The 18,688-nt window shown below is 43.3% G+C and overlaps 1 protein-coding gene and 1 long non-coding RNA gene across 3 annotated transcripts in view; one reads left to right on the forward strand and one right to left on the reverse strand.

Moving 5' to 3' along the window:
* Positions 1–18,688, reverse strand: part of LOC120475522 (ribonuclease inhibitor-like) — a 457,326-nt gene that overhangs the window by 133,857 nt on the left and 304,781 nt on the right. The window lies entirely within an intron of this gene.
* LOC148997248 (uncharacterized) lies at positions 6,770–16,729 on the forward strand. Its single transcript, XR_016146057.1, has 4 exons — positions 6,770–7,472; positions 9,618–9,713; positions 14,491–14,604; positions 15,328–16,729. It is a non-coding gene; the product is annotated as an uncharacterized LOC148997248 (long non-coding RNA).

An 18,688-nucleotide genomic window follows, 5' to 3' on the forward strand; every position in this document is an offset into this window, starting at 1 on the left:
CTAGAGGTATGTCTATAAGGGACTTGTGTCTTGCTGCTGGCTGGTCTTCTCAGAATACATTCGCCAGATTTTATAAATTGGATGTCTCTTCTATTGCGCCTCAAGTGCTTTCGGTGAGTTAAGCCTGTGTTATCAGCCCGGTTCCCTATTGTGCTTGCAACTGTCGCTGCTGCTTGTATTACATCCTTAATTGTGTTGTTCTGCCCTGAGTATTCAGTGCAAGGCTTCCCCCTATTTCATTTGCTCGGGATATGCAAATTTTGACAAGGTTCTGAAAGCGCGCTATTGGTTCGCTTCGACCTATCAGGAGTCTAGTTTTTCTAGTGATCAGCTATTGGATGTGGGTTCTGTCATTTTCGAGTGGGCGGGTCCTCTGCTCCACGGCGGGATTTGACACAGTTCCCATACTACGTCATCGACGTAAATGTCGAAGTGACCGCCTTGAAAGGGAACGTCTCCGGTTACTTTCGTAACCTCGGTTCCCTGAAAGGCAGGGAACGAGACATTTACGTCGAACGCCGTGTCGCTCATTCATTCGAGCGTTCAGTCGGATTCTGATGCAATCGACGAACAATATGCAATTTATACTGCCAGGCTAGGCAATATTTGCATATTTTGCGTCAATTGGCCAGCTGTCGTCAGCTGGCGTTAGCCCATAAGATTTCAGCAGAAGTGAAGAAGGGGAGGAGTTCCCATACTACGTCATCGACGTAAATGTCTCGTTCCCTGCCTTTCAGGGAACCGAGGTTACGAAAGTAACCGGAGACGTTTTCCATTGATCATAGTGTTTTACATTGAGCACATCAGTGTTCAACTGGTTCTTATAAATGTCTATTCATATGATGGTTTGTGTGTGTCATTTGAAAACAAAATAACATTTTGAGAATATATGACATTGTTTTGAATGTAGTTTCATTTTGCACTAGAATTGAGGGGTTTTGCCAATTATGTGTGTGTTTTTAGATGTGTGTAGAGTTCTGAGAGTATGAGGCACGCTTGCAGGAAATCTGTGTAAACAATCGAGAAAAAGTGTAATTACAAATGTACATCATAATGTACAACGGTACAGTGAAGCATGGCTCTGCATTGCAAACTCTTTCACTTGCACACACAACCAACACCACACTTTATGTAAAAAATATTGGAGAGCATTATTTATTATCTTTAACTTCAGTAAAGCAGATGTAAAACACTACAAGGGGAATGTGTTGCTCTCAGGAGGAGGCTGTATTTGCACAATGACATCCTGGCTCTGGCTAAATCTACATCTGTCCACTGCAGAGGCTCAATAACCACAATCTGGAGGAGGAACTATATAAATGTATAAAAGTATAATATAACCTTTTAACATTTACAGTAGGTTTTAGTCTTCACTCACCCACTATGCTTGTAAAACATGTTAGGCCATATTTGCTAGTGAAAGAGTTGCAATGCAGAGCCCTGCTCATAGCATAGGCTACATAGCTGTAGGCCCTATTCACCAATGGTCTTACAAATGTTTAATTCTCCCTAACAACCAGAGCTATTATTTTATTAGTTTTAATTTTTATTTTAATTAACTAAAGTATTTTTCACACCCAGTGCTACTTTAGTTGTACTAAAAAAAAAGTTATATTAGTTCAGTTTTAGTCTACCATCACTTCGCTAACTATAGTTACTTTTATTTTGAAAGTGTTTCCGGTTACATTCGCTTCCAAAAAAGGAACGGACCACGTGACTTCCGTTTTTGGTTTATAAACGAAAAACGAATAGTTCCCACAGGCAAAAAAATTGTCACGTGACCTCCCCGGAGACACCATCTTTGAGGGCAAAACCGCTGTGTTTACCATTACAACGTTTTATCAGAGAATGTCGTTTTACAAACAAATATTTATGTCTGTTTATATTGTTATGCAAATCATGAAAAGACAAAGTGTAATAGATTATAAAGAGACTATTAAAACAAGACAGGTGTGTATCCTTATGCAACAAAAGAAGCACTGAGCACCGATTATGCAACTTTGCCTCAGATACAGTATTTTCATGTGTACAATTATCTGGTATTGGTGAGGAGTTTTTACACATGTGAGCAATTCCAAGCCTGGAAATCACTGGAGGTGTACGATCATATTGACGTGGGGTTGGTTTGGTGACGTTTGCTCAAGTGCAATCAATGGAAAAGTAACTTAAGTCATCATAGCGAAGTAGCATGATGCTAATCTGTCTATTAAAAAGCCATAGCCTGCACAACTTAATTCCTATGTTCCCCAGTCACCGGTGATTTCTGTAATATGCATGTACTTGCGGGCGTCATGGTTCGGTGCATGAATATTAAAATAAATAACTCGCGTGCAATTTAATTAATGTAATAAATGAGGAACTACATTATACGCGGGATCTTTAGGGACATAATCTGAGATTGCAATGCTGGAATGTGAGATCAAACAGTGGAAACAATGTTGTTTTGTATGTTTTTAATACCTCGTCATTTTGTTCATACAGGACATTATTCAAACTGCAATGTGTTAACTTATATTTATTTACACTCGCAATAAAACACAACATTGTGCTTTTGTCAAACAAATTCTTGCGTGTTTTGAGTGAGTTTCTTTCCTGTTTATGCTCGCCAGCCATAATCTCCATCGTTGTTCGGACAAAAGCTTAGTCTTCTCACATCCATATGGAGTCTAATGACGGGTATAGTGTAAAATCCCGATTTAACTGAACCTCCGGCACGATTTTATCATCCATTGACTCAGCAGGAGATGACCATTTTCACTTTATAGCACGAAACTCATTTCACTTCGTTCAACTCGTATTGCTTCTTCTTATGTTTTGCCCTAAGCAATGGCGCCGGGTCGGCAAATGCCCGTATGTTGTGACGTCATGTGGGAACTATGTATTGACAGAAGTTCAAAGACTCACTTCATTCTTTGTTCAAAAAGGAATAGCGATAAAATGATCCCCGAAAAACGGGCAGTTTTTAATTGGTTTTTCGTTTCTTGATTCTGACACCAAAAACGGTTATTTTTTCTATTTGAAACAAAAAACAAAAAAAACGGTATTTTCGTTTCATAATTACAAACTAATTACGGATTATCCAGAGATCCCCTGACCATAATTAACAGGAGTGTAATTCACATGAATTCACCACAGTTCGATCAAGACATTGGACTTTTTAAAATTACATAATGTATTTGTTTATTTTAACAAATTGGGAGGCAGTATACAATACACAGAGAATGATACAATCAATTTTTCATATTTTTCCCTTAGTTTATACATCCAACAATATATTTCATTTTAAAACTACATGTTTGCCAGAGGTTTTCAATTATTTATCAAAGGATTTTAATCAATGCAAATAATTTAATAAAAGGTTTTAATAGCCTAAATGATAAAATAATTTAAGACAAACATTTTGCTCATTACATATGCGACGTCCACAAACATAAGCTTGGTCTGTGATTACCTGATCCTGAAGTGATAAAGCTTTCATTGAAAGTTTCTCTTGCCTTCTTTTTTCTAAACGACAGAAGTATGACGTACTTCTTTCCCCATCTTCAATCCATTCAGCTCTGGACCTGATAAAGGCCCCTTCCGCTTTACGAAGATAGATATCATCATGCTTGTTTAGAAGATTTTGTCATTTCTGTTTATCATTATCAGTAGGTGAAGTTTTATTATAATAAATATTTATATCTTTTATAATATTCATTTCAGATAATCTGTTACTTCTATTAGTAGTTTTTTCCAAAATGAATAGAATATTCTCTCATTTTAAATTTAAAGGGTTAGTTCACCCAAAAATGAAAATTAAGTCATTAATTACTCACCCCCATGCTGTACCAACCCCGTAAGACCTTCGTTCGTCTTCAAGACACAAATGAAGACGACGCATGCGCGAGAATTGCGATCTGAAGTAGTGTAAGCTGGTGTGAGCAGATCGCAAATCTCGCGCATGCGTCGTGGAAATCTAAGGAAGTCTCGTTCTGGCCTACAAGGAAGAAAAGAAATAGTCGAATAAACTCGTTATTTTTGTTTGTTTTTTCGCACAAAAAGTATTCGCGTCGCTTGATAAACATATAGTTGAGCCACGGTAGTCACTTGGGATATTTAAACATTTTTTTCATTGACTTTCTGGGCCGTCAAGAGGCAGTCCTTTAGGAGCCAATGTGGTAGTTATACAGCTCTCAAATTTAATCAAAAATATCTTCATTTGTGTTCCGAAGACGAACGAAGGTCTTACGGGGTTGGTACAGCATGGGGGTGAGTAATTAATGACTTAATTTTCATTTTCGGGTGAACTAACCCTTTAAGGAATTCCCATTTGGAGATATAAGATGCTATTGAATTATCAGACATCACATTAGCAATCGTGGCTTTGATATCTTTATAAAATGAATGGCTTTTTAATAAACTAGAATTGAATTTCCAGTACCCTTTATTCTGTCGGCTAACACCAGGAGGATTAAAACGCAGCTTAATAACAGCGTGATCTGTGAGAGGAGCTGCTGACATACCACAGTCACTGATGGAGTTTATAATGGAGACAGAGAGTAACCAGAAATCTATTCTCGACTTTGCTACGTTGTTTGGTTTAAACCATGAATATTGCTTCACGTTAGGATATTTAAAGCTCCAGCAGGGATCCAAAAGATTGTGAGTGCGACAAATATCCATTAAAGCAGGGTTGTAACAACTGTGATTACATCTGGATGGACATCTATCAAGCCATTCATCACTAACCATGTTAAAGTCACCACCCGTAACTATAATCGCAGTGGGATGAGTGAGTTTAAGGGTAGCTATGACATTAGAAACATCCGAAATCAACTGTCTATTTTGAATTAAATTATTGAACCCATAAACATTGACCAGAATAAAATAGAGATCATCTCATAACACAAATTAGCCAGTGACCATTATTACTAAATCTAGATGTCACTATTTTACCAGGTGAGTTACAGAACAAGATGGCGACACCTGCTGATGATCAAAGATGATTTTGTCACCCCATTGGTTTACCCAAAACTTTTCATCCTCAGGTGTTGAGTGAGTTTCTTGCAATAAAGTGAAGTGTGCTTTTTCACCCTTACAAAACAAAAATATTGATTTTCTCTTAGTGTTCTCTCTTAAACCCCTAACATTAAGTGAAATACACGAAAAAGAAACCATCCATAACAAATAAAAAAAAATAGAAAATTAACAACCGTCAGTAAATATAAATGTCCAACAGACTAAACTTTAATGAAAAGTGAGAAAGAGAAAAAAGCTCAAATAGGCAGTGTCCCTTCAGATTGGATTACTGAAACCATCCAAAAAGATCTTAAAGTCACTCGGCCTTTCCAAACCTTGAACAAAACAGGCCTCAGTCTTGATCCTGAACGTTACCTTGTGTGCTGCTAAGTGTCCGTTAATGTATCCAGCACCCCCTCTGAAGTATGCACGCTTTCCAGCATGTCTTGCTTCTCTTATTTTAGGCCACAGTGCAGCGGGTCTCCCTGTCGGCTTTGCAGAGGTCTTCGATGAAGCTGATACGAAGTTCTTTGCAGATCGCGTGATCCTTGGTCGTTCTCCACAACGCATCTCGATGGAATCTCTGAGTGAACTAAATTATGACGTTTTCTTCACATCTCCCTATTCGATGAACTGAGTCCACAATCTGATTGATACTCGAGGACCATGATGGAGAGATTTTAACGAGTAAATCAGCGATCGCCTGACGTATGTCTTCACCTTTTTCTTTTAATCCACGAATTCCTCCGGCGTTTGTATCGTTCTAGCTCCAAGACACGCAGTCTTTCTTTACAGCCGACACATCACGAACAGTCGATTGTAACTTCATTTTACAATCTTTCATTTCTGCTGCGTTGAACTCGACAGCCTTAGCAATGCTGGTCAACATGATGGAGTTATGTTACAGCTGGTGTCTAGTGTATCCACCTTATCAGTTAGCTGCTTTATGGCTTCCAGGACCGTATTAATAGCTTCATTCCCTTCTGTCCCAGTATCCTGCTTTTCTGCAGCTGGTGTGATCTTTAGTGGTGAGAACGGGTCTTTTCTTTTAGGTTTCTCGGTCCACCTCCATCCTTCCAGCATACTCGTGGTCGACAGATGTCTCGTTGCTGCGTGATAAAGCCAGATTCTTTTTCTTCGATGTCATGGTGTACAAACTTTTCCGGAGGTTCCGTTTTATTTGTAGATTCAAAAGGAGCACAATATGGCAATTTGGATAGCGAAATATGGGACAGGCCTAGAGAGCTCAAACCATGCAATGCACCCGATCCGCCATCTTGCCCTCTCAACTCATAACTAATGGTCTCTGCAATGGAAGTGAATCAATCAAAACTAACTTTAGCTGGACAATAACTTTATTCTAGAGCTGCTGTAAAACCAGCACAATCTGCTACTGTAATTTCCTATTGTCACTGTAAAGCGGCTCTATATTGTTAAAGCGCTGTATAAGTGAAGGAGACTGGACTGACTATTGTGTAAAGGAACATGTTTCTCTCTGTGTGACTCTATAAGGCTTCAGTGATCAGAGGAAACAGGAGTTTTGCTTCTAGTGACGCAGTACGAGTGAACCGTATCGAGAGCCGACAGAAGAGATCACTTTACAACATCACCATTTATTCATTCATATTTCCCAATCACGAACTTTTGGCCATTTCACTTATTAAATTAAAAGTAGTCCAAAGTGAAGTAAAGTTATCAGGAACAACGAATTAAACCAACCATTAAACGGTTATAAAGTTTACAATACAGTATTTTTACAGTATGGTTATGATTGATCTGATTCTTTCAGGTTTATGTCACATTGCATTGTTCCACATTTGTAGATTGTCTTAAAGGTTAATATAAAATCATCTGCTAAATGACTAAATGTAATTATTAACATGATTGGATGATGACAAACTTATTTCATATCATACAGATGTGATCTAACAAAGTCCTCTTTATGATTTATTATCAGGAACTGTGAGTTTGCAGAAAGAAAAATGAAAGACAAAACTGAACAAATGAAGGCAAGGATGAACAAATAAAAAAGAGAACCAAAAGAATAAACAAAACAGAAATAATGAAGAAAAAAGGATGAACAGTAATAATAAATTAAGTAAAGAGAAGAGAGAGAAAAACGAAATAGGATAAAAAAGTAACACATAAAAAAACAATCTGTAAAAGACGTGAATGCTTTGCGCAAAACTGTACCACTTTATTTATAAAATATTAATCTCCAACCTGTCTCCAACGCGCGTTCATCTGCTCTCACGCATGCGCCGCGTGGTGCTCTCGTGAACGCGTCTCTCTCTCGTCACAAACAGAAAGTGAAAGTTAGTTTTCCTGTCGCCAATTGAGCTGGAAAAATACAATACGACATGAAAAACAGAGCATCAAGTGTTTATCAACGCTTAAGAATTAATTTACTTGTAGTTTTATGATGTTAAAGCTGGAGGATTTGAGATCCTGTATCTTGTAAAAGTTTGATCAAGGTGAGTGTTCGTGATTGTTTGTTTGATATAAAATCTTTAAAGGTTTTCTTTCACTCCAAGGTTTCTTTTGTGTTTCGTATTGTTTGTGATTCTTCAGAAGTTTATATGTGTAAACATTCATAGGCCAAATCACAGCTCACAGCAGGGACGTGCACAGGAATTTTGAGGGGCAGTTGCTCTGACCTGAAAAAAGGGCACCCCCCCTCCTCCCCCCTCACGGGCTATATGAAGGAATATATTCAGTTGAATTTGTCCCCTTCCAAATTGCCTTATCTGGCCGTGTTTATGTCCAGACGCAATGCCTCATCTTATGGTCTTATAATTATTTATAAAGATTGCAAAATGTCAGAGATGAGACAAATGAGCAAAAGAGTTCTTCATATTGTTGTTTATTGTTTTTTAAATTATTATTATTTATTTATTTATTTATTTATTTATTTGAAAAGAAATAATCTGGATTGAATGGAAAAAACTCGAAAAAATAAAAAACGCTTAGATTTCGGGAAAAAATACAATTATTTTTTTTGCCAATCCTGACCTCCCCCTGGGGCCCTAAGCAAAATTCTGCTAAGGGGCCCTCTACCTGATCTGTGATGCCATGTAAACCATTTGCCATTGCCACTCAATACCGCCCAATACAATCCTCCCTCCTTTAAACAAAACAGTCAAAGAATAAGTACAACAATATAGAACAGAATGAGGTTCAAACAAACAATATTTACAGAATAAAGCATTTTTATAGAATGTTAAGATAACAAGTGAATATTAACGTAAACATAAACAAGAAGAAAATAATAAAGTACAACCCTGAGCTTTGGCTTTTGGGATTAGCTTTGGTTCACTCTACAGCCTGGGTATTTTCGGAATCAATAGCCTATGATTTTTATTTAAAAAAATGTTATGCATGTTAAAGCAAATCTTGATTTATGGTTATTTACTGGGGATTTGCATTCATATTGACCAGAATGTCCATCTAATCATCATTTTAAATTCAATATAGCCTATAAATCAATAGTCAATCAATGTCAAATTGCCAATACATTGGTTTATATCTTGCATAATTAGTGCAGTTGTTTAGAGTTTTTAACTACACTGAGACTAGATAATTAGTGTCTTTATAATGTGTACTTTGATTGGGAGTGCCATCATTCAAGTATTGTACAGTATTTCTCTGGTCTCCACATTTCTGCTTGAAAAATGCGAGTTTCATTTCGTGCACGCGCATATGAACGCAACACACGTGACGCGGTTATGTTTTCCGAGCTGCAGTAAACAAACACTGTTGTTGCACTTTGTCGTTTATCAAAAACAAAACGTAATAAATAATGGTATTTTACTCTCACTTTTGTCAGGCAAAAAGTGATGCAAGAGATGCACTGCCTGCCCAGACAAACCATCAAACTTTGCTGACACTAGAGAGGAGAGAACACAAGTTTACCTGACTGCTGTTCCCGCAATTCACTCTCATGTTTTTCTTCTTCCTCTTTTCGTGACGAGAAGGATAGTTTCGCTTCATTTTGTCATGGACTTCGTACACATTAATTAGCGCGCGACACGAGATGGAGGCGCGGCCTGAGTGATTTGCGGTGCCTTACCATACACACCGGTCGCGTGCAGTCTATGATCTCGTGGAAATAGTTTGACTTTCAATTTTTTTTTTTTGGAAGTGAATGAGGCTTTGCGATTTTTATATTATTTTTTGTCTAGGCCTACGTGAAATTCTACATCCATTGTACGATTTTTTTTTTCCTCAGAAGGGCAACCTGAGTCGAGAAGGGCATATGGGCAGTTGCCCGGGCAACCTGAGCAACCCCCCTGTGCACGTCCCTGGCTCACAGACACACGGTTTTTAAACATGAGAGTCTGTCGATGCGGGTCGGGGTTTGTTTTCTTTCTCCCGAACATGTTCAGCGTTTCCGGTGTCCGTTATTTTCCATTAAAATCAAATGGCCGACTTGTGTGTGTGTGTGTGTGTGTGTGTGTGTGCGCGCGCGCGCGCGCGTGTGTGTAAATGGGCCAAATGGGCGTGAGTTAACGAAGTTATTACACGATCCCTTTCCTCACACACTCCAGATATGTCCAGATAAATTATGAAGGTCGTTTAATTTAATCATTTAATATTGTGTGTGAATGTTTCTTCATCAGAGTCAGTGGAGGAGATCAAACTCATCAGATTCTCCTGATCTTCATCATGGGTAATTCACAAGCATCCAGAGATGGAGATTTCTCTCCAGGACGCAGGTACTTTCAACTAACACTGTTAAATATTGTCTCACATCACAGAAAAATATCAGTTTTGTTTTGTGCCTAATTTTTCTTGTGTTTTTGTTTTGAAACTAACATGAATTATTAAATAAAACGATCATAAAGTTTCTTCAAAGTGCTTTAAGATGAAAGATGAATGTGTTTATATTAGGGCTGTGCAAAAGTTAATTGCGATTAATCACATCCAAAATAAAAGTCTGTGTTTACATAATATTTTGTGTGTGCTGTATATAATTATTTTGTATATATAAATACCTATGCATGCATGTATATATTTAAGAATTATGTGCGTGTCACGGGGTGTGGTGGTGGGAGTGCAGGAGTGCAGGTAGAAGGAGTGGAAGAAGTCCATTTTAACACGAAGATGACGTTTATTTACAAAATACTGGCAGGAAGACAGGGAAACAGGAGCAAATACTGGGTAACATTTAAACATCGATCGACAAAGACAGACTGAATGAGAATCAACTAAATACACAGAAGAATCAAACATAATGGGGTGAAAACAGGTGAAACAGATGATGATGACGAGGAACAGGTGGCTGATGAGGGAGTGAGTCCGGGAGTGGAAACAAAAGGATCCGGGGAGGTGTAGTGCAGATGACGGGACAAACAGGTGAAGACGAAGACTGTGACATCACTCCCCCCTCCCGGTAGGCGTGACCTCACGCCGTAACATCAGCGGGGAGGGGGGGTGGGCGCCCTGGTGGCTGTGGAGGATGTGGTCAGGAGCAGGAAGTCCCCCAGGGCGGAGCAGGGTGAGGGCGTGGCCAGGGCGGAGCAGGGTGAGGGCGTGGCCAGGGCGGAGCAGGGTGAGGGCGTGGCCAGGGCGGAGCAGGGTGAGGGCGTGGCCAGGGCGGAGCAGGATGAGGGCGTGGCCAGGGTGGAGTAGGATGAGGGCGGGGCCAGGGCGGAGCAGGGTGAGGGCGTGGCCAGGGCGGAGCAGGGTGAGGGCGTGGCCAGGGCGTAGCAGGGTGAGGGCGTGGCCAGGGCGGAGTAGGATGAGGGCGTGGCCAGGGCGGAGCAGACTGTGAGGACCTCTCGGGCGACCATGGCGGTGAGGTCTCTTCAGGCGGCCACGGCGGTGAGGTCCCTTCGGGCGGCCACGGCGGTAAGGTCCCTTTGGGCGGCCACGGCGGAGAAAGCCCTTCGGGCGGCCGTGGCTGGGACACTGGGCCCCCCCCCCCAAAATATTTGGGTTGAGTCCCCGGGTGAAGGGCAGATGGGGACTGGACGGTCTCGGGCTGGACGGTCTCGGGCTGGATGGTCTCGGGCTGGACGGTCTGTACGGTCTCTGGCTGGAAGGTCTGGACGGTCTCTGGCTGGACGGTCTGGACGGTCTCTGGCTGGACGGTCTGGACGGTCTCTCGCTGGACGGTCTGGACGGTCTCTCGCTGGACGGTCTGGACGGTCTCTGGCTGGACGGTCTGGACGGTCTCTGGCTGGACGGTCTCTGGCTGGACGGTCTGGACGGTCTCTGGCTGGACGGTCTGGACGGTCTCTGGCTGGACGGTCTGGACGGTCTCTCGCTGGACGGTCTGGACGGTCTCTGGCTGGACGGTCTGGACGGTCTCTGGCTGGACGGTCTGGACGGTCTCTGGCTGGACGGTCTGGACGGTCGCTGGCTGGACGGTCTGGACGGTCTCTCGCTGGACGGTCTGGACGGTCTCTGGCTGGACGGTCTGGACGGTCTCTGGCTGGACGGTCTCTGGCTGGACGGTCTGGACGGTCTCTGGCTGGACGGTCTGGACGGTCTCTGGCTGGACGGTCTGGACGGTCTCTCGCTGGACGGTCTGGACGGTCTCTGGCTGGACGGTCTGGACGGTCTCTGGCTGGACGGTCTGGACGGTCGCTGGCTGGACGGTCTGGACGGTCGCTGGCTGGACGGTCTGGACGGTCTCTGGCTGGACGGTCTGGACGGTCTCTGGCTGGACGGTCTGGACGGTCTCTGGCTGGACGGTCTGGACGGTCTCTGGCTGGACGGTCTGGACGGGGCTGGTTGGAACCAGTGGTGAGGGGAGCTCAGGTTCGGGATGGCTGGACGTAACCAGCGGGGCGGAGAGTACGTGCTCGGGAAGGCTGGACGGAACCAGCGGGGCTGAGAGTTCACACTCGGGAGAGCTGGACGGAACCAGCGGGGCGGAGAGTTCGTGCTCGGGAAAGCTGGACGGAACCAGCGGGGCTGAGAGTGCACGCTCGGGAGAGCTGGACGGAACCAGCGGGGCGGAGAGTTCGTGCTCGGGAAGGCTGGAAGGAACCAGCAGGGAGGAGCGTTCAGTCTCTGGAGGGCTGGACGGAACCAGCAGTGAAGAGCATTCAGTTTCTGGATAGCTGGACGGAACCAGCAGCGAAGAGCATTCAGTCTCTGGGGAGCTGGGCGGAACCAGCGGTGAAGAGCATTCAGTCTCTGGAGAGCTGGACGGAACCAGCAGTGAAGAGCATTCAGTCTCTGGAGAGCTGGACGGAACCAGCGGTGAAGAGCATTCAGTCTCTGGAGAGCTGGACGGAACCAGCAGTGAAGAGCATTCAGTCTCTGGAGAGCTGGACGGAACCAGTGGTGAAGAGCATTCAGTCTCTGGAGAGCTGGACGGAACCAGCAGTGAAGAGCATTCAGACTCTGAAGAACTGGACGGAACCAGCAGTGAAGGGCATTCAGACTCTGGAGAGCTGGACGGGACCAGCAGTGAAGGGCATTCAGCCTCTGGAGAGCTGGACGGAACCAGCAGTGAAGAGCATTCAGACTCTGGAGAGCTGGACGGACCCAGCGGTAAAGAGCATTCAGTCTCTGGAGAGCTGGACGGAACCAGCGGTGAAGAGCATTCAGTCTCTGAAGAACTGGACGGAACCAGCAGCGAAGAGCATTCAGTCTCTGGGGAGCTGGACGGAACCAGCGGTGAAGAGGGCTCAGACGGGAGGACGATGATGGCTGGTGAGGTGATGATGGGTGTGTGTGGTTCTGACTGATGGGCGATGAGGGCTGATGCGGTGATGATGGGGTGTGTGTGTGGTTGAGGGGTGTTGTCATCTTCAGCCACACCAACGGTGAAGGCTGACCCACTCAACCACAACACATGGTTCAGGTATCCGGTGAAGGTCCCTGGAAACGCTGCTGCTGGGGCTTGCTGGTACAGAGGATCGTCCAAACCCAGCCAAAAGACTGACTTTAGGACGTCATCTGACCAACTTACCCCAGCAGAGAGCTCCAGGAACCTGACGACATACTCCTCGGAAGAGCGTCCGTCCTGAAACAGGTTGAAGGTGGTGAGAGCCGGGGTTAGGAGAAGTCCCATGCTGTTATTGGTGTGGTCGATCGATCTGTCACGGGGTGTGGTGGTGGGAGTGCAGGAGTGCAGGTAGAAGGAGTGGAAGAAGTCCATTTTAACACGAAGATGACGTTTATTTACAAAATACTGGCAGGAAGACAGGGAAACAGGAGCAAATACTGGGTAACATTTAAACATCGATCGACAAAGACAGACTGAATGAGAATCAACTAAATACACAGAAGAATCAAACATAATGGGGTGAAAACAGGTGAAACAGATGATGATGACGAGGAACAGGTGGCTGATGAGGGAGTGAGTCCGGGAGTGGAAACAAAAGGATCCGGGGAGGTGTAGTGCAGATGACGGGACAAACAGGTGAAGACGAAGACTGTGACAGTGCGCTTAAATTCTGTATATATTTATAAATACATAATCTATATTATATAAATATAAATATTTTATATATGAATAACACATTTTCTTAAATATATACATGCATGTGTGTGTATTTATACATACAAAATAATTATATACAGCACACACAAATATATTATGTAAACACAGACTTTTATTTTGGATGCGATTAATCGCAATTAATTTTTGCACAGCCCTAGTTTATATTAATATGTTTTGCGGTCTGGGAAAACCCGTCGGATGTCGCGCTGGTACGTTTTTTTAGTAAGGTCTAAATATAGATTGAATGTCAGTTTTTTTTTTTTTTTTCAAAATTGGGTTTTTATTAAATGATTATCCTACAACATCTTGTTTATCATCTCTGAATATATCTTTGGAAAATTCACTATTAGTGCAGAAAAATAGCTATTTATACTGGCCAGCTGACAAGACTGTGTTTCTCTTTAAGAACACGCACGGCAAAAAACAATATCTCCCGTTGATCTCTCCTTCTCTTAAGACTACAAAGACAGTTCACCTATAAAAATAAACCACACCACAGAATAAAGTCCAGTCCTGGGTGAACTACAACGGCACGCAAGTTTTATTTATTTTTATCCAGCGTTATCGTGTGGCGTGATGCGGAGCACAAGAGAACAGAGTTTGAAGCTGCTCGTTTAAAATATCTCGCCTCTCAATCATTAAATTTCAAAACGGGTTTCACTGGATGAATTTTGAGTTCATAAGCTTTCGAATGATACCTAATCTATGATGATAACTAAAATATGTGATATGAAAAAAAGTCAATAAATAAAGAGCACCAGTCGTCTCACTAGTAGGACTTGACAGTAAATTAAACCGTTTTTTCTCAATTCCGTTTCTGAAAATCACAGCAATCAGCCGACTTCAGATAACCACAACTTCTGTTACAGAAAAACAATAAAATAATAGGGTCTTAATAGGGTCTCAAATCCTGTAATATGTCAAATTTCACCATGTGGTGGGTTTTTCCAGCTCGCATCTCATATGGTTAATCTCATAACGAATGAACACAGTAATGTAGAGGATTAAACTGAATCTGTTCTCTGTTCCAGTTCAGTCCAGGAGAAGAGCTCAAACCCAGAGTCCAGCTGTGTGTCTGTGAAGAGTGATCGCTCTATGGATAAGCCAATAGGGTTTAAGAGTGGAGACAAACGGCCTGATCTCAGGTATATCATTTATATAAAAGATGTGCTTATAGTGACACTTCTGAATTAGACTCATAATGGGCTTTATGCACAGCTGCACTACTTCCTGAATTTCAGCCAGCTCCTTGTTTCCTGTCTGCCATTATTGGACACATTGATTAATTCAGGTGTGCTTGCCCTCAGTAGTCATGGCAACAATAATCAGACACACCTGAATTAATCAATTTTGCCCAATAATGACAGACAGGAAACAAGGAGCTGGCTGAAGTTCAGGAAGTAGTGCAGCTGTGCATAAAGCCCATTGATCTTTGAATTAGACTCATTATCTTATATTACGGGACATGTAGGTAAACTACAAACTGGAAGGTTGGTGGCTCAATTTCCCGGTTCCACCTGACCAAGTGTCACGGTGTCCGTGAGCAAGACACCTAACTCAAGCTGTGTGTGTGTGTGTGTGTGTGAGACACCTAACCCCAGCTGCTCCTGACGAGCTGGATGACGCCTCGTATGGCTGACACCGCCATCGGTGTATAAATGAGTGTGTGTATGAGTGTATGAATGAGTGTATGAATGAGTGTGTGAATGAGTGTATGAATGAGTGAATGTGAGGCAAAAAATGTAAAGCGCTTTGGTGGCCATTGGGTATGTGAAAGCGCCATTTACCATTTATCTCAGTCAGTCTAACACTAGCAATGACATATATGCAAAAACGATGTGATCATCGCAACTGGCCCACCTTTACAGGTACTCTGCCCTGCCCCATCTGTGAGCCAGTGGTATCGCTCTCTCCTCTCCTTCCAAGCACGAACCTTCTCCCAGGGCCAGCTCAGGGCTACATGTCTCAACACTGCAAGAGTTAGGTGGTTACAGCCGGTCATCAGATGGGCACCCCCCTTCCTTGGTGTTTCGTCGATTTAAGCCCATAACACCTCGGGAGGGCTCGACAGCAGATCCAGCGTCCTGGATCTACCCAGCTGACCACCACCCAACTCTATGGTGTTTTTAGTCCTTCAACAGGTTTGCTCTGCCACCGCACCTCCCGCTGTATCCAGATCCAATTTGATGCTGCTTCCACCTGTTCAGTGACACTGCCTATTAGCCGTTTCCTGGCCATCCCTTCAATCCCCAGCACTCCGAGTGCTCTCCAGAGTGACTGTCCCGCAAAACCTCTGCAGCCGACCTCTACTGGTAGATTCCAGGCCTTCCATCCTTTTTGCTGGCTCTCGAGGATAAGGCCTTGATATTTTTTGAGCTTGCGCTCATGCGCCTCCTCCATCCTATCTTCCCAGGGTACAGTTAACTCTATGAGTACCACCTGCTTGGTACCTCTAGACCACAGTACAATATCTGGTCTGAGGCTAGTGAGTGCTATTTCCTCCGGGAATTTGAGCTGCTTTTTCAGGTCTGCCCGCATCTCCCAGTCATTTGCTGAGGCCAGGACCCCTCTACTCCTCCGTACTGCTGCAGTGCTCTCTCCTGTCCGGACGAAATGGATAAAGTGGAGCCCATCAGGAGGAGGTTTACGATTCTTCCTTGCCTGTTCCACACCATCCGCCAACCGAGACAGGATCTTATCATGACGCCACCGGAATTTCCCGTCTGCCAAACTTGACCGGCATGCGGAAAGGACGTGCTCAAGATTGGCTGTCTTTCCACACAGCGTGCAGCTGGGGTTCTCTGCTATACCCCAAATATGGAGGTTTGATGGAGTAGGCAGGACATCGTAGACAGAACACATTTTTAATCTGACGTCGACATCAAGTAAATGTAAGCTGAGGTTTTCGTTCGGCGAATCCGTTCGGCGAAAACCGTGCTTCGGATGAGACGTTAAACCGAGGTCCTGACTCTCTGTGGTCATTAAAAATCCCAGGATGTCCTTTGATAAAGAGTAGGGGTGTAACCCCGGCATCCTGGCCAAATTTGCCCAGTGGCCTCTGTCCATCATGGCATCCTAATCATCCCCATCTATACCAATTGGCTTCATCACTGTCTCCTCTCCACCAGTAAGCTGGTGTGTGGTGAGCGTTCTGGCGCAATATGCCTGCCGTCGCATCATCCGGTGGAGCTGCACACTGGTGGTGGTTGAGGAGATTCCCCCTCTCTCTGTGAAGTGCTTTGAGGGCAGAGAAAAGCGCTATATAAATGTAATGAATTATTATTATCATTATTACCTTTATATAATGGAGTCGGCGTAAAATTGAGCAGATGTTAGTAAGCGCTGGTTCAGATTTGTTGAGAGCTTCACAGTGTCTGGTCAGAACAGTGATGTTTCACAGCAAGATACCGTTACTAGAGTACAGTAAGCTGGTTTATCTTTAAAGCTCTTCGTCCTCCATTGGGCCGTTCACAAGAGTCATGTGATGTTCACCTGAGTTTAATCTATTCTATAATTCTATAGTTGTTTTCAATGTTTTTTATTCCTAATGCCTAATAAAACCATTTATTTTTTCAGTTGCTTTGATTAATTTTTTAAATCATGCATAACCTTTGAAAAACAGTAAGTTAAAAGGTCACTTCACCCATTTGCATTAAGCTTTGTATCTTTAGAAACCCAGTCATATTTTTGAAGGGTCATGGTTTATTCCCTTATTTTCCCCTGAGATGGGAGAAATAAGGATTTAAGTGTTTTACTTCCTGCTTATTATGACGTAGAAATCCTCATTTTGCGTCACGATAAGCAGGAAGTCATATTTCATTAAATTCTTTAGAACTACATATATTAGCTCATTATTATGCCAGGGTGTTGGACCCACTCACCCACTCACCCTACAGGCCTATTACAGATCAGTGGGTGGGACTTCACTTGCAGAAACTGAAATCAATATCCGCCATCTTGTTTGGAAGCTAAGCTAATAACCGCTGTGGAGATAGGAAGTATGACAATGATGGAAGAAACATGATATGGAAAAAGAGGATTTTGAAGTTCTGCTGCTCGAATCCGATATTCGTGGCTATCTTTACGAGTCGCAGTATAGTTTAGAGCAGCTGAGGCTGATGGAGGAGCAGGAGACGGCTGCCTTTCGGTCGAGACGCCCGGACTAGGTCGAGCTGAGGCGGATTGCTGTTGCCTGTACTCTCGCTGCGTGCTACCGCCTACGGACACAGAGTCCGTCTGCTGCAGAGAATTTCAACGATGGCAATTTCTCCTGGACGAAAGCTCTGAATCAGACGAGCACACGGACGTTTGTGTTGTGATAGTTTCGCCTGACTAAACATCCATTATATCATGCAGTAATTCACCATATAGAAATAAATACAAACGAGGAGTAATTCACTAATGAGTTTGCCAATGTAACGTTAACGGGGTTTGTTGTGGGAAGAAGGAGGCAGGAACCGGCGAACATTTAAACATTTTAATAGTAAAATGAACAAATACAAAACGAAAGTATAAGCCAGCAGCCCCTCATTGACGACTGTTGTAACGTTACACACAACAGAAAGAAAACAACATAAAATCAGGCCTGTTTCTCTCTCGATCTGCCGTCGTCGCTCACCGTTTTATGCTTTCGTTTCTCCGTGAGAGACGCAAGACTGGCGCGCGCCTCACAGGTGTCTTTCGTTATCAGTCTCTGTTATAACTCACGCCACCGGCCTCGCGCAGAGCGCCGTCCTCTTACATCCCTCACCCTCGATCGTCCTGCTCGCCACAGCCAACTAGACATTTTGTGTGAAATGAATGTCAAACTCCGCTGACAGCTAATGTTAGCCTTGTAGATGGAAGAGTGAATTCTCTGTTTGCGCTGTTCCGGATTAGTGGGTGTGGCTTGCGGAGCTGTGGATTGTGGGACATGTAGTTTTTTCATATATAGGCGCCCCTTGGTTATTTTCTGTCTCGGCCAAGAGGGCACCAAATTAAAAAAATTCTTTTAGATTTCGACTACATATATGATCCACTTTCAATAAAGATTAATATTGCAAAGGGTAAAATGCTCCTTTAATTTCTCAAAATAATTATAATCAAAGTTCCCTTTCGTAGTCACTTCGAGTTACGTCAGAAGTGACGGAGATTGGGGGTTTCGCATAGAAAGCCAATCCTCTTCGAGTATTTAAAAACGAGCCAATGGCATGCAATGCCTTGGGGCTGCGGAAATTTGCATAGCGTACT

Source organism: Pimephales promelas, chromosome 2, assembly GCF_988280905.1.
Source record: "Pimephales promelas chromosome 2, fPimPro1.hap1.1, whole genome shotgun sequence".
NCBI lineage: Eukaryota > Metazoa > Chordata > Actinopteri > Cypriniformes > Leuciscidae > Pimephales > Pimephales promelas.